Consider the following 16426-nt stretch of genomic DNA (forward strand, 5'->3'; position numbering starts at 1 on the left):
AGATTCCAAAATAAATCAATGCTTTTTCAGACATTTCCCATACGAAATACCGAGGCCTGTATAAAAATGCATTTACTCTCAGGTTTTGAGCAGTGACATTGTAATGCTATTAAAGTGTAAGATCCAAGCGAACACTGACTCTGTCAATGATGATCCAAAGGGGTTTTATGAAAAGTCCCAGCTACAAACACAAGAACCAAAACAGGCCAAGGGGACACCTGGATTTGAACCAGGGACCTCTTGATCTGCAGTCAAATGCTTTACCACTGAGCTATATCCCCACCTGTTTGTGAGAGTCGGAATGAAAATATATCAGTACCTCATGAAAGAGTGTGAGCATCATGCTCAGTTGGGCCGGAAAGTACAAGCTTGAAACTGTGGAACAGGAGAAGTAGTTATTAATATTATTTATTGAAGGAAAACGGGATCGTTTAAAAAAAATATTTATATGTTTCATTGTTATTTTATTTGAACAGGCAGTGGTCCATAGGACCAATGCCTGTACATAAAATGCTTGTTTTGAAACATTCTCAAAGGGGAAGAGGTTTTTACGGGACGCCTTATCCTTTCGCGGATTGGTTACCACAATCACCGAGATGGGGGTGAAGTATGATTGTTTTGGGCCAAATGATGGACGAAAAACATTTCTACATACCACTGCAATTTGGTATTTGGAAGGTACACCCAAATGTCCCTTTCAAGTACCATCAATTTAATATATCAGAAAAGGCCATTTTGTGTTCGAAAATGACCTGAGTCTTCGAGCCAGCCTTTTTTCATCTGCAACGAGGGTTCATACATTTTGCACGTAGGCAGAGGTTTTAAGGAGAAATTAAATAGTTTCTACGTTGCACAAGAATGAAGTGCTTTAAACAAACACATATTTTGTATGCACAGAGGAGAGGAGGAATATATGTAAGACTGAGGACACATGTTAAATGAGAAATAGATTGACTGCAGCGCTGCCGAGCATACTATGCCATTTCTTTAGTGCGCTAAAAGGAAGCACCAAACTGTATAACAAAGTTTTCAATTGTTTTCATAGTCATTCTCTTTGTTTGAAGCTGTGAAAGGAAGAGCCGGATTCCAAAATAAATCAATGATGTTTCAGAAAGTTCCCACGCCCTGTGTAAAAATGCATTTATTCCCAGGTTTTGAGCAGTGACACTGTAATGCTAATAAAGTATAAGATCCAACTGAACACTGACTCTGTCAATGGTGATCCAAAGGGACTTTATGAAAGATCCTAGCTACAAACACCAGAACCAAAATAGGTTTAGGGGACACCCGGATTTGAACCAGGGACCTCTTGATCTGCAGTCAAATGCTCTACCACTGAGCTATATCCCCAACTGTTTTCAATCATCAGAATGACAATATAACAGTACATCATGAAAGAGTGAGAGGCTCAAGCTCAGTTGGGCCACAAAGTACGAGCTTGAAACTGTGGAAAAGGAGAAGTAGTTCTTAATATTATTAATTAAAGGAAAACAGGATCATTTAAAAAACAAAATGTATATGTTTAATTGTTATTTTATTTGAATAGGCAGTGGTCCATAGGACCAATATCTGTAATTAAAATGTTTGTTTTGAAACATTCTCAAAGAGGAACAGGTTTTTACGAGACTACTTATCTTTGTGGAATGATTACCACAATCACTGATATGGTGGTGAAGTATGATTGTTTTGGGCCAAATTACGGTGAAAAAACATTTCTACATACCACTACAATTTGGTATTTGAAGGTACAACCAAACACCCATTTCATGTACCTTCGATTTAATACATCAGAAAAAGCAATTTTGTGTTCGCAAATGGCCTGGTTTCTCAGACCAGCCTGCTTGCACCTGCAACTAGGGTTCATACATCTTGTACGTGGGCAGAGTTTTTTAGTAGAAAGTAAATAGTTTATGCATTGCACAAAAATGAAGTGCTTCAAACAAACACATACTTTGTATGCACAGAGAAGTGGTGGAATACATGTAAGACTGAGGACACAGGTTAAATGAGGAATAGATTGACTGCATTTCTGCCCACTTTTCTATGCAATTTCTGTAGTGCGATCGAAGGAAGCACCAAACTGTAAAACAAAGTTGTCAATTGCTTTCATAGTCCATTCCCTTTGTTTGGTGCTGTGAAAGGAAGAGCCAGATTCCAAAATAAATCAATGCTTTTTCAGACATTTCCCATACGAAATACTGCGCCCTGTATAAAAATGCATTTACTCTCAGGTTTTGAGCAGTGACATTGTAATGCTATTAAAGTGTAAGATCCAAGCGAACACTGACTCTGTCAATGATGATCCAAAGGGGTTTTATGAAAAGTCCCAGCTACAAACACAAGAACCAAAACAGGCCAAGGGAACACCTGGATTTGAACCAGGGACCTCTTGATCTGCAGTCAAATGCTCTACCACTGAGCTATATCCCCACCTGTTTGTGAGAGTCGGAATGAAAATATATCAGTACCTCATGAAAGAGTGTGAGCATCATGCTCAGTTGGGCCGGAAAGTACAAGCTTGAAACTGTGGAACAGGAGATGTAGTTCTTAATATTATTTATTGAAGGAAAACGGGATCGTTTAAAAAAAATATTTATATGTTTCATTGTTATTTTATTTGAACAGGCAGTGGTCCATAGGACCAATGCCTGTACATAAAATGCTTGTTTTGAAACATTCTCAAAGGGGAAGAGGTTTTTACGGGATGCCTTATCCTTTCGCGGATTGGTTACCACAATCACCGAGATGGTGGTGAAGTATGATTGTTTTGGGCCAAATGATGGACGGAAAACATTTCTACATACCACTGCAATTTGGTATTTGGAAGGTACACCCAAACGTCCCTTTCAAGTACCATCAATTTAATATATCAGAAAAGGCCATTTTGTGTTTGAAAATGGCCTGAGTCTTCGAGCCAGCCTTTTTTCATCTGCAACGAGGGTTCATACATTTTGCACGTAGGCAGAAGTTTTAAGGAGAAATTAAATAGTTTCTACGTTGCACAAGAATGAAGTGCTTTAAACTAACACATATTATGTATGCACAGAGGAGAGGAGGAATATATGTAAGACTGAGGACACAGGTTAAATGAGAAATAGATTGACTGCAGCGCTGCCGAGTATACTATGCCATTTCTTTAGTGCGCTACAAGGAAGCACCAAACTGTATAACAAAGTTTTCAATTGTTTTCATAGTGATTCTCTTTGCTTGAAGCTGTGAAAGGATGAGCCGGATTCCAAAATAAATCAATGATGCTTCAGAAAGTTCCCACGCCCTGTGTAAAAATGCATTTATTCCCAGGTTTTGAGCAGTGACACTGTAATGCTAATAAAGTATAAGATCCAACTGAACACTGACTCTGTCAATGGTGATCCATAGGGACTTTATGAAAGATCCCAGCTACAAACACCAAAACCAAAATAGGTTTAGGGGACACCCGGATTTGAACCAGGGACCTCTTGATCTGCAGTCAAATGCTCTACCACTGAGCTATATCCCCAACTGTTTTCAAAGATCAGAATGACAATATATCAGTACATCATGAAAGAGTGAGAGGCTCAAGCTCAGTTGGGCCACAAAGTACGAGCTTGAAACTGTGGAAAAGGAGAAGTAGTTCTTAATATTATTAATTAAAGGAAAACAGGATCATTTAAAAAACAAAATGTATATGTTTAATTGTTATTTTATTTGAATAGGCAGTGGTCCATAGGACCAATATCTGTAATTAAAATGTTTGTTTTGAAACATTCTCAAAGAGGAACAGGTTTTTACGAGACTACTTATCTTTGTGGAATGATTACCACAATCACTGATATGGTGGTGAAGTATGATTGTTTTGGGCCAAATTACGGTGAAAAAACATTTCTACATACCACTACAATTTGGTATTTGAAGGTACAACCAAACACCCATTTCATGTACCTTCGCTTTAATACATCAGAAAAAGCAATTTTGTGTTCGCAAATGGCCTGGTTTCTCAGACCAGCCTGCTTGCACCTGCAACTAGGGTTCATACATCTTGTACGTGGGCAGCGTTTTTTAGTAGAAAGTAAATAGATTATGCATTGCACAAAAAATGAAGTGCTTCAAACAAACACATACTTTGTATGCACAGAGAAGAGGTGGAATACATGTAAGACTGAGGACACAGGTTAAATGAGGAATAGATTGACTGCATTGCTGCCCACTTTTCTATGCAATTTCTGTAGTGCGATCGAAGGAAGCACCAAACTGTAAAACAAAGTTGTCAATTGCTTTCATAGTCCATTCCCTTTGTTTGGTGCTGTGAAAGGAAGAGCCAGATTCCAAAATAAATCAATGCTTTTTCAGACATTTCCCATACGAAATACCGCGCCCTGTATAAAAATGCATTTACTCTCAGGTTTTGAGCAGTGACATTGTAATGCTATTAAAGTGTAAGATCCAAGCGAACACTGACTCTGTCAATGATGATCCAAAGGGGTTTTATGAAAAGTCCCAGCTACAAACACAAGAACCAAAACAGGCCAAGGGAACACCTGGATTTGAACCAGGGACCTCTTGATCTGCAGTCAAATGCTCTACCACTGAGCTATATCCCCACCTGTTTGTGAGAGTCGGAATGAAAATATATCAGTACCTCATGAAAGAGTGTGAGCATCATGCTCAGTTGGGCCGGAAAGTACAAGCTTGAAACTGTGGAACAGGAGATGTAGTTCTTAATATTATTTATTGAAGGAAAACGGGATCGTTTAAAAAAAATATTTATATGTTTCATTGTTATTTTATTTGAACAGGCAGTGGTCCATAGGACCAATGCCTGTACATAAAATGCTTGTTTTGAAACATTCTCAAAGGGGAAGAGGTTTTTACGGGACGCCTTATCCTTTCGCGGATTGGTTACCACAATCACCGAGATGGTGGTGAAGTATGATTGTTTTGGGCCAAATGATGGACGAAAAACATTTCTACATACCACTGCAATTTGGTATTTGGAAGGTACACCCAAACGTCCCTTTCAAGTACCATCAATTTAATATATCAGAAAAGGCCATTTTGTGTTCGAAAATGGCCTGAGTCTTCGAGCCAGCCTTTTTTCATCTGCAACGAGGGTTCATACATTTTGCACGTAGGCAGAGGTTTTAAGGAGAAATTAAATAGTTTCTACGTTGCACAAGAATGAAGTGCTTTAAACAAACACATATTTTGTATGCACAGAGGAGAGGAGGAATATATGTAAGACTGAGGACACAGGTTAAATGAGAAATAGATTGACTGCAGCGCTGCCGAGTATACTATGCCATTTCTTTAGTGCGCTACAAGGAAGCACCAAACTGTATAACAAAGTTTTCAATTGTTTTCATAGTGATTCTCTTTGCTTGAAGCTGTGAAAGGAAGAGCCGGATTCCAAAATAAATCAATGATGTTTCAGAAAGTTCCCACGCCCTGTGTAAAAATGCATTTATTCCCAGGTTTTGAGCAGTGACACTGTAATGCTAATAAAGTATAAGATCCAACTGAACACTGACTCTGTCAATGGTGATCCATAGGGACTTTATGAAAGATCCCAGCTACAAACACCAAAACCAAAATAGGTTTAGGGGACACCCGGATTTGAACCAGGGACCTCTTGATCTGCAGTCAAATGCTCTACCACTGAGCTATATCCCCAACTGTTTTCAAAGATCAGAATGACAATATATCAGTACATCATGAAAGAGTGAGAGGCTCAAGCTCAGTTGGGCCACAAAGTACGAGCTTGAAACTGTGGAAAAGGAGAAGTAGTTCTTAATATTATTAATTAAAGGAAAACAGGATCATTTAAAAAACAAAATGTATATGTTTAATTGTTATTTTATTTGAATAGGCAGTGGTCCATAGGACCAATATCTGTAATTAAAATGTTTGTTTTGAAACATTCTCAAAGGGGAAGAGGTTTTTACGAGACTACTTATCTTTGTGGATTGATTACCACAATCACTGATATGGTGGTGAAGTATGATTGTTTTGGGCCAAATTACGGTGAAAAAACATTTCTGCATACCACTACAATTTGGTATTTGAAGGTACAACCAAACACCCCTTTCATGTACCTTCGATTTAATACATCAGAAAAAGCTATTTTGTGTTCGCAAATGGCCTGGTTTCTCAGACCAGCCTGCTTGCACCTGCAACTAGGGTTCGTACATCTTGTACGTGGGCAGCGTATTTTAGTAGAAAGTAAATAGATTATGCATTGCACAAAAATGAAGTGCTTCAAACAAACACATACTTTGTATGCACAGAGAAGAGGTGGAATACATGTAAGACTGAGGACACAGGTTAAATGAGGAATAGATTGACTGCATTGCTGCCCACTTTTCTATGCAATTTCTGTAGTGCGATTGAAGGAAGCACTAAACTGTAAAACAAAGTTGCCAATTGCTTTCATAGTCCATTCCCTTTGTTTGGTGCTGTGAAAGGAAGAGCCAGATTCCAAAATAAATCAATGCTTTTTCAGACATTTCCCATACGGAATACCGAGCCCTGTATAAAAATGCATTTACTCTCAGGTTTTGAGCAGTGACATTGTAATGCTGTTAAAGTGTAAGATCCAAGCGAACACTGACTCTGTCAATGATGATCCAAAGGGGTTTTATGAAAAGTCCCAGCTACAAACACAAGAACCAAAACAGGCCAAGGGGACACCTGGATTTGAACCAGGGACCTCTTGATCTGCAGTCAAATGATCTACCACTGAGCTATATCCCCACCTGTTTGTGAGAGTCGGAATGAAAATATATCAGTACCTCATGAAAGAGTGTGAGCATCATGCTCAGTTGGGCCGGAAAGTACAAGCTTGAAACTGTGGAACAGGAGAAGTAGTTCTTAATATTATTTATTGAAGGAAAACGGGATCGTTTAAAAAAAATATTTATATGTTTCATTGTTATTTTATTTGAACAGGCAGTGGTCCATAGGACCAATGCCTGTACATAAAATGCTTGTTTTGAAACATTCTCAAAGGGGAAGAGGTTTTTACGGGACGCCTTATCCTTTTGCAGATTGGTTACCACAATCACCGAGATGGTGGTGAAGTATGATTGTTTTGGGCCAAATGATGGACGAAAAACATTTCTACATACCACTGCAATTTGGTATTTGGAAGGTACACCCAAACGTCCCTTTCAAGTACCATCAATTTAATATATCAGAAAAGGCCATTTTGTGTTCAAAAATGACCTGAGTCTTCGAGCCAGCCTTTTTTCATCTGCAACGAGGGTTCATACATTTTGCACGTAGGCAGAGGTTTTAAGGAGAAATTAAATAGTTTCTACGTTGCACAAGAATGAAGTGCTTTAAACAAACACATATTTTGTAAGCACAGAGGAGAGGAAGAATATATGTAAGACTGAGGACACTTGTTAAATGAGAAATAGATTGACTGCAGCGCTGCTGAGTATACTATGCCATTTCTTTAGTGCGCTACAAGGAAGCACCAAACTGTATAACAAAGTTTTCAATTGTTTTCCTAGTGATTCTCTTTGCTTGAAGCTTTGAAAGGAAGAGCCGGATTCCAAAATAAATCAATGATGTTTCAGAAAGTTCCCACGCCCTGTCTAAAAATGCATTTATTCCCAGGTTTTGAGCAGTGACACTGTAATGCTAATAAAGTATAAGATCCAACTGAACACTGACTCTGTCAATGGTGATCCATAGGGACTTTATGAAAGATCCCAGCTACAAACACCAAAACCAAAATAGGTTTAGGGGACACCCGGATTTGAACCAGGGACCTCTTGATCTGCAGTCAAATGCTCTACCACTGAGCTATATCCCCAACTGTTTTCAAAGATCAGAATGACAATATATCAGTACATCATGAAAGAGTGAGAGGCTCAAGCTCAGTTGGGCCACAAAGTACGAGCTTGAAACTGTGGAAAAGGAGAAGTAGTTCTTAATATTATTAATTAAAGGAAAACAGGATCATTTAAAAAACAAAATGTATATGTTTAATTGTTATTTTATTTGAATAGGCAGTGGTCCATAGGACCAATATCTGTAATTAAAATGTTTGTTTTGAAACATTCTCAAAGGGGAAGAGGTTTTTACGAGACTACTTATCTTTGTGGATTGATTACCACAATCACTGATATGGTGGTGAAGTATGATTGTTTTGGGCCAAATTACGGTGAAAAAACATTTCTGCATACCACTACAATTTGGTATTTGAAGGTACAACCAAACACCCCTTTCATGTACCTTCGATTTAATACATCAGAAAAAGCTATTTTGTGTTCGCAAATGGCCTGGTTTCTCAGACCAGCCTGCTTGCACCTGCAACTAGAGTTCATACATCTTGAACGTGGGCAGCGTATTTTAGTAGAAAGTAAATAGATTATGCATTGCACAAAAATGAAGTGCTTCAAACAAACACATACTTTGTATGCACAGAGAAGAGGTGGAATACATGTAAGACTGAGGACACAGGTTAAATGAGGAATAGATTGACTGCATTGCTGCCCACTTTTCTATGCAATTTCTGTAGTGCGATTGAAGGAAGCACTAAACTGTAAAACAAAGTTGCCAATTGCTTTCATAGTCCATTCCTTTTGTTTGGTGCTGTGAAAGGAAGAGCCAGATTCCAAAATAAATCAATGCTTTTTCAGACATTTCCCATACGGAATACCGAGCCCTGTATAAAAATGCATTTACTCTCAGGTTTTGAGCAGTGACATTGTAATGCTGTTAAAGTGTAAGATCCAAGCGAACACTGACTCTGTCAATGATGATCCAAAGGGGTTTTATGAAAAGTCCCAGCTACAAACACAAGAACCAAAACAGGCCAAGGGGACACCTGGATTTGAACCAGGGACCTCTTGATCTGCAGTCAAATGCTCTACCACTGAGCTATATCCCCACCTGTTTGTGAGAGTCGGAATGAAAATATATCAGTACCTCATGAAAGAGTGTGAGCATCATGCTCAGTTGGGCCGGAAAGTACAAGCTTGAAACTGTGGAACAGGAGAAGTAGTTCTTAATATTATTTATTGAAGGAAAACGGGATCGTTTAAAAAAAATATTTATATGTTTCATTGTTATTTTATTTGAACAGGCAGTGGTCCATAGGACCAATGCCTGTACATAAAATGCTTGTTTTGAAACATTCTCAAAGGGGAAGAGGTTTTTACGGGACGCCTTATCCTTTCGCGGATTGGTTACCACAATCACCGAGATGGTGGTGAAGTATGATTGTTTTGGGCCAAATGATGGACGAAAAACATTTCTACATACCACTGCAATTTGGTATTTGGAAGGTACACCCAAACGTCCCTTTCAAGTACCATCAATTTAATATATCAGAAAAGGCCATTTTGTGTTCGAAAATGACCTGAGTCTTCGAGCCAGCCTTTTTTCATCTGCAACGAGGGTTCATACATTTTGCACGTAGGCAGAGGTTTTAAGGAGAAATTAAATAGTTTCTACGTTGCACAAGAATTAAGTGCTTTAAACAAACACATATTTTGTATGCACAGAGGAGAGGAGGAATATATGTAAGACTGAGGACACAGGTTAAATGAGAAATAGATTGACTGCAGCGCTGCCGAGTATACTATGCCATTTCTTTAGTGCGCTACAAGGAAGCACCAAACTGTATAACAAAGTTTTCAATTGTTTTCATAGTGATTCTCTTTGCTTGAAGCTGTGAAACGAAGAGCCGGATTCCAAAATAAATCAATGATGTTTCAGAAAGTTCCCACGCCCTGTGTAAAAATGCATTTATTCCCAGGTTTTGAGCAGTGACACTGTAATGCTAATAAAGTATAAGATCCATCTGAACACTGACTCTGTCAATGGTGATCCATAGGGACTTTATGAAAGATCCCAGCTACAAACACCAAAACCAAAATAGGTTTAGGGGCTCCCGGATTTGAACCAGGGACCTCTTGATCTGCAGTCAAATGCTCTACCACTGAGCTATATCCCCAACTGTTTTCAAAGATCAGAATGACAATATATCAGTACATCATGAAAGAGTGAGAGGCTCAAGCTCAGTTGGGCCACAAAGTACGAGCTTGAAACTGTGGAAAAGGAGAAGTAGTTCTTAATATTATTAATTAAAGGAAAACAGGATCATTTAAAAAACAAAATGTATATGTTTAATTGTTATTTTATTTGAATAGGCAGTGGTCCATAGGACCAATATCTGTAATTAAAATGTTTGTTTTGAAACATTCTCAAAGGGGAAGAGGTTTTTACGAGACTACTTATCTTTGTGGATTGATTACCACAATCACTGATATGGTGGTGAAGTATGATTGTTTTGGGCCAAATTACGGTGAAAAAACATTTCTGCATACCACTACAATTTGGTATTTGAAGGTACAACCAAACACCCCTTTCATGTACCTTCGATTTAATACATCAGAAAAAGCTATTTTGTGTTCGCAAATGGCCAGGTTTCTCAGACCAGCCTGCTTGCACCTGCAACTAGGGTTCGTACATCTTGTACGTGGGCAGCGTATTTTAGTAGAAAGTAAATAGATTATGCATTGCACAAAAATGAAGTGCTTCAAACAAACACATACTTTGTATGCACAGAGAAGAGGTGGAATACATGTAAGACTGAGGACACAGGTTAAATGAGGAATAGATTGACTGCATTGCTGCCCACTTTTCTATGCAATTTCTGTAGTGCGATTGAAGGAAGCACTAAACTGTAAAACAAAGTTGCCAATTGCTTTCATAGTCCATTCCCTTTGTTTGGTGCTGTGAAAGGAAGAGCCAGATTCCAAAATAAATCAATGCTTTTTCAGACATTTCCCATACGGAATACCGAGCCCTGTATAAAAATGCATTTACTCTCAGGTTTTGAGCAGTGACATTGTAATGCTGTTAAAGTGTAAGATCCAAGCGAACACTGACTCTGTCAATGATGATCCAAAGGGGTTTTATGAAAAGTCCCAGCTACAAACACAAGAACCAAAACAGGCCAAGGGAACACCTGGATTTGAACCAGGGACCTCTTGATCTGCAGTCAAATGCTCTACCACTGAGCTATATCCCCACCTGTTTGTGAAAGTCGGAATGAAAATATATCAGTACCTCATGAAAGAGTGTGAGCATCATGCTCAGTTGGGCCGGAAAGTACAAGCTTGAAACTGTGGAACAGGAGAAGTAGTTCTTAATATTATTTATTGAAGGAAAACGGGATCGTTTAAAAAAAATATTTATATGTTTCATTGTTATTTTATTTGAACAGGCAGTGGTCCATAGGACCAATGCCTGTACATAAAATGCTTGTTTTGAAACATTCTCAAAGGGGAAGAGGTTTTTACGGGACGCCTTATCCTTTCGCGGATTGGTTACCACAATCACCGAGATGGTGGTGAAGTATGATTGTTTTGGGCCAAATGATGGACGAAAAACATTTCTACATACCACTGCAATTTGGTATTTGGAAGGTACACCCAAACGTCCCTTTCAAGTACCATCAATTTAATATATCAGAAAAGGCCATTTTGTGTTCGAAAATGGCCTGAGTCTTCGAGCCAGCCTTTTTTCATCTGCAACGAGGGTTCATACATTTTGCACGTAGGCAGAGGTTTTAAGGAGAAATTAAATAGTTTCTACGTTGCACAAGAATGAATGCTTTAAACAAACACATATTTTGTATGCACAGAGGAGAGGAGGAATATATGTAAGACTGAGGACACAGGTTAAATGAGAAATAGATTGACTGCAGCGCTGCCGAGTATACTATGCCATTTCTTTAGTGCGCTACAAGGAAGCACCAAACTGTATAACAAAGTTTTCAATTGTTTTCATAGTAATTCTCTTTGCTTGAAGCTGTGAAAGGAAGAGCCGGATTCCAAAATAAATCAATGATGTTTCAGAAAGTTCCCACGCCCTGTGTAAAAATGCATTTATTCCCAGGTTTTGAGCAGTGACACTGTAATGCTAATAAAGTATAAGATCCAACTGAACACTGACTCTGTCAATGGTGATCCATAGGGACTTTATGAAAGATCCTAGCTACAAACACCAAAACCAAAATAGGTTTAGGGGACACCCGGATTTGAAGCAGGGACCTCTTGATCTGCAGTCAAATGCTCTACCACTGAGCTATATCCCCAACTGTTTTCAAAGATCAGAATGACAATATATCAGTACATCATGAAAGAGTGAGAGGCTCAAGCTCAGTTGGGCCACAAAGTACGAGCTTGAAACTGTGGAAAAGGAGAAGTAGTTCTTAATATTATTAATTAAAGGAAAACAGGATCATTTAAAAAACAAAATGTATATGTTTAATTGTTATTTTATTTGAATAGGCAGTGGTCCATAGGACCAATATCTGTAATTAAAATGTTTGTTTTGAAACATTCTCAAATGGGAAGAGGTTTTTACGAGACTACTTATCTTTGTGGATTGATTACCACAATCACTGATATGGTGGTGAAGTATGATTGTTTTGGGCCAAATTACGGTGAAAAAACATTTCTGCATACCACTACAATTTGGTATTTGAAGGTACAACCAAACACCCCTTTCATGTTCCTTCGATTTAATACATCAGAAAAAGCTATTTTGTGTTCGCAAATGGCCTGGTTTCTCAGACCAGCCTGCTTGCACCTGCAACTAGGGTTCGTACATCTTGTACGTGGGCAGCGTATTTTAGTAGAAAGTAAATAGATTATGCATTGCACAAAAATGAAGTGCTTCAAACAAACACATACTTTGTATGCACAGAGAAGAGGTGGAATACATGTAAGACTGAGGACACAGGTTAAATGAGGAATAGATTGACTGCATTTCTGCCCACTTTTCTATGCAATTTCTGTAGTGCGATTGAAGGAAGCACTAAACTGTAAAACAAAGTTGCCAATTGCTTTCATAGTCCATTCCCTTTGTTTGGTGCTGTGAAAGGAAGAGCCAGATTCCAAAATAAATCAATGCTTTTTCAGACATTTCCCATACGCAATACCGAGCCCTGTATAAAAATGCATTTACTCTCAGGTTTTGAGCAGTGACATTGTAATGCTGTTAAAGTGTAAGATCCAAGCGAACACTGACTCTGTCAATGATGATCCAAAGGGGTTTTATGAAAAGTCCCAGCTTCAAACACAAGAACCAAAACAGGCAAAGGGGACACCTGGATTTGAACCAAGGACCTCTTGATCTGCAGTCAAATGCTCTACCACTGAGCTATATCCCCACCTGTTTGTGAGAGTCGGAATGAAAATATATCAGTACCTCATGAAAGAGTGTGAGCATCATGCTCAGTTGGGCCGGAAAGTACAAGCTTGAAACTGTGGAACAGGAGAAGTAGTTCTTAATATTATTTATTGAAGGAAAACGGGATCGTTTAAAAAAAATATTTATATGTTTCATTGTTATTTTATTTGAACAGGCAGTGGTCCATAGGACCAATGCCTGTACATAAAATGCTTGTTTTGAAACATTCTCAAAGGGGAAGAGGTTTTTACGGGACGCCTTATCCTTTCGCGGATTGGTTACCACAATCACCGAGATGGTGGTGAAGTATGATTGTTTTGGGCCAAATGATGGACGAAAAACATTTCTACATACCACTGCAATTTGGTATTTGGAAGGTACACCCAAACGTCCCTTTCAAGTACCATCAATTTAATATATCAGAAAAGGCCATTTTGTGTTCGAAAATGGCCTGAGTCTTCGAGCCAGCCTTTTTTCATCTGCAACGAGGGTTCATACATTTTGCACGAAGGCAGAGGTTTTAAGGAGAAATTAAATAGTTTCTACGTTGCACAAGAATGAAGTGCTTTAAACAAACACATATTTTGTATGCACAGAGGAGAGGAGGAATATATGTAAGACTGAGGACACATGTTAAATGAGAAATAGATTGACTGCAGCGCTGCCGAGTATACTATGCCATTTCTTTAGTGCGCTACAACGAAGCACCAAACTGTATAACAAAGTTTTCAATTGTTTTCATAGTCATTCTCTTTGTTTGAAGCTGTGAAAGGAAGAGCCGGATTCCAAAATAAATCAATGATGTTTCAGAAAGTTCCCACGCCCTGTGTAAAAATGCATTTATTCCCAGGTTTTGAGCAGTGACACTGTAATGCTAATAAAGTATAAGATCCAACTGAACACTGACTCTGTCAATGGTGATCCAAAGGGACTTTATGAAAGATCCTAGCTACAAACACCAGAACCAAAATAGGTTTAGGGGACACCCGGATTTGAACCAGGGACCTCTTGATCTGCAGTCAAATGCTCTACCACTGAGCTATATCCCCAACTGTTTTCAATGATCAGAATGACAATATAACAGTACATCATGAAAGAGTGAGAGGCTCAAGCTCAGTTGGGCCACAAAGTACGAGCTTGAAACTGTGGAAAAGGAGAAGTAGTTCGTAATATTATTAATTAAAGGAAAACAGGATCATTTAAAAAACAAAATGTATATGTTTAATTGTTATTTTATTTGAATAGGCAGTGGTCCATAGGACCAATATCTGTAATTAAAATGTTTGTTTTGAAACATTCTCAAAGAGGAACAGGTTTTGACGAGACTACTTATCTTTGTGGAATGATTACCACAATCACTGATATGGTGGTGAAGTATGATTGTTTTGGGCCAAATTACGGTGAAAAAACATTTCTACATACCACTACAATTTAGCATTTGAAGGTACAACCAAACACCCATTTCATGTACCTTCGATTTAATACATCAGAAAAAGCAATTTTGTGTTCGCAAATGGCCTGGTTTCTCAGACCAGCCTGCTTGCACCTGCAACTAGGGTTCATACATCTTGTACGTGGGCAGCGTTTTTTAGTAGAAAGTAAATAGATTATGCATTGCACAAAAATGAAGTGCTTCAAACAAACACATACTTTGTATGCACAGAGAAGAGGTGGAATACATGTAAGACTGAGGACACAGGTTAAATGAGGAATAGATTGACTGCATTTCTGCCCACTTTTCTATGCAATTTCTGTAGTGCGATCGAAGGAAGCACCAAACTGTAAAACAAAGTTGTCAATTGCTTTCATAGTCCATTCCCTTTGTTTGGTGCTGTGAAAGGAAGAGCCAGATTCCAAAATAAATCAATGCTTTTTCAGACATTTCCCATACGAAATACCGAGCCCTGTATAAAAATGCATTTACTCTCAGGTTTTGAGCAGTGACATTGTAATGCTATTAAAGTGTAAGATCCAAGCGAACACTGACTCTGTCAATGATGATCCAAAGGGGTTTTATGAAAAGTCCCAGCTACAAACACAAGAACCAAAACAGGCCAAGGGGACATCTGGATTTGAACCAGGGACCTCTTGATCTACAGTCAAATGCTCTACCACTGAGCTATATCCCCACCTGTTTGTGAGAGTCGGAATGAAAATATATCAGTACCTCATGAAAGAGTGTGAGCATCATGCTCAGTTGGGCCGGAAAGTACAAGCTTGAAACTGTGGAACAGGAGAAGTAGTTCTTAATATTATTTATTGAAGGAAAACGGGATCGTTTAAAAAAAATATTTATATGTTTCATTGTTATTTTATTTGAACAGGCAGTGGTCCATAGGACCAATGCCTGTACATAAAATGCTTGTTTTGAAACATTCTCAAAGGGGAAGAGGTTTTTACGGGACGCCTTATCCTTTCGCGGATTGGTTACCACAATCACCGAGATGGTGGTGAAGTATGATTGTTTTGGGCCAAATGATGGACGAAAAACACTTCTACATACCACTGCAATTTGGTATTTGGAAGGTACACCCAAACGTCCCTTTCAAGTACCATCAATTTAATATATCAGAAAAGGCCATTTTGTGTTCGAAAATGGCCTGAGTCTTCGAGCCAGCCTTTTTTCATCTGCAACGAGGGTTCATACATTTTGCACGTAGGCAGAGGTTTTAAGGAGAAATTAAATAGTTTCTACGTTGCACAAGAATGAAGTGCTTTAAACAAACACATATTTTGTATGCACAGAGGAGAGGAGGAATATATGTAAGACTGAGGACACAGGTTAAATGAGAAATAGATTGACTGCAGCGCTGCCAAGTATACTATGCCATTTCTTTAGTGCGCTACAAGGAAGCACCAAACTGTATAACAAAGTTTTCAATTGTTTTCATAGTGATTCTCTTTGCTTGAAGCTGTGAAAGGAAGAGCCGGATTCCAAAATAAATCAATGATGTTTCAGAAAGTTCCCACGCCCTGTGTAAAAATGCATTTATTCCCAGGTTTTGAGCAGTGACACTGTAATGCTAATAAAGTATAAGATCCAACTGAACACTGACTCTGTCAATGGTGATCCATAGGGACTTTATGAAAGATCCCAGCTACAAACACCAAAACCAAAATAGGTTTAGGGGACACCCGGATTTCAACCAGGGACCTCTTGATCTGCAGTCAAATGCTCTACCACTGAGCTATATCCCCAACTGTTTTCAAAGATCAGAATGACAATATATCA

The 16426-nt window shown here is 38.6% G+C and overlaps 11 non-coding genes across 11 annotated transcripts; all 11 read right to left on the minus strand.

The window, feature by feature from the left end:
• Nucleotides 1-209: 209 nt before the first annotated feature.
• TRNAC-GCA (transfer RNA cysteine (anticodon GCA)) lies at nt 210-281 on the minus strand. The gene has a single exon. It is a non-coding gene; the product is annotated as a tRNA-Cys (tRNA).
• A 997-nt stretch (nt 282-1278) lies between these two features.
• On the minus strand, nt 1279-1350 carry TRNAC-GCA (transfer RNA cysteine (anticodon GCA)). The gene has a single exon. It is a non-coding gene; the product is annotated as a tRNA-Cys (tRNA).
• A 1008-nt stretch (nt 1351-2358) lies between these two features.
• On the minus strand, nt 2359-2430 carry TRNAC-GCA (transfer RNA cysteine (anticodon GCA)). The gene has a single exon. It is a non-coding gene; the product is annotated as a tRNA-Cys (tRNA).
• Nucleotides 2431-3427: 997 nt separating this feature from the next.
• On the minus strand, nt 3428-3499 carry TRNAC-GCA (transfer RNA cysteine (anticodon GCA)). The gene has a single exon. It is a non-coding gene; the product is annotated as a tRNA-Cys (tRNA).
• A 1009-nt stretch (nt 3500-4508) lies between these two features.
• On the minus strand, nt 4509-4580 carry TRNAC-GCA (transfer RNA cysteine (anticodon GCA)). The gene has a single exon. It is a non-coding gene; the product is annotated as a tRNA-Cys (tRNA).
• A 997-nt stretch (nt 4581-5577) lies between these two features.
• Nucleotides 5578-5649, minus strand: TRNAC-GCA (transfer RNA cysteine (anticodon GCA)). The gene has a single exon. It is a non-coding gene; the product is annotated as a tRNA-Cys (tRNA).
• A 2077-nt stretch (nt 5650-7726) lies between these two features.
• TRNAC-GCA (transfer RNA cysteine (anticodon GCA)) lies at nt 7727-7798 on the minus strand. Its single transcript has one exon. It is a non-coding gene; the product is annotated as a tRNA-Cys (tRNA).
• Nucleotides 7799-8806: 1008 nt separating this feature from the next.
• On the minus strand, nt 8807-8878 carry TRNAC-GCA (transfer RNA cysteine (anticodon GCA)). The gene has a single exon. It is a non-coding gene; the product is annotated as a tRNA-Cys (tRNA).
• A 2076-nt stretch (nt 8879-10954) lies between these two features.
• Nucleotides 10955-11026, minus strand: TRNAC-GCA (transfer RNA cysteine (anticodon GCA)). Its single transcript has one exon. It is a non-coding gene; the product is annotated as a tRNA-Cys (tRNA).
• Nucleotides 11027-13102: 2076 nt separating this feature from the next.
• TRNAC-GCA (transfer RNA cysteine (anticodon GCA)) lies at nt 13103-13174 on the minus strand. Its single transcript has one exon. It is a non-coding gene; the product is annotated as a tRNA-Cys (tRNA).
• A 997-nt stretch (nt 13175-14171) lies between these two features.
• TRNAC-GCA (transfer RNA cysteine (anticodon GCA)) lies at nt 14172-14243 on the minus strand. Its single transcript has one exon. It is a non-coding gene; the product is annotated as a tRNA-Cys (tRNA).
• Between the last annotated feature and the right edge of the window lie 2183 nt (nt 14244-16426).

Source organism: Triturus cristatus, chromosome 4_1 (assembly GCF_964204655.1).
Source record: "Triturus cristatus chromosome 4_1, aTriCri1.1, whole genome shotgun sequence".
Lineage (NCBI taxonomy): Eukaryota > Metazoa > Chordata > Amphibia > Caudata > Salamandridae > Triturus > Triturus cristatus.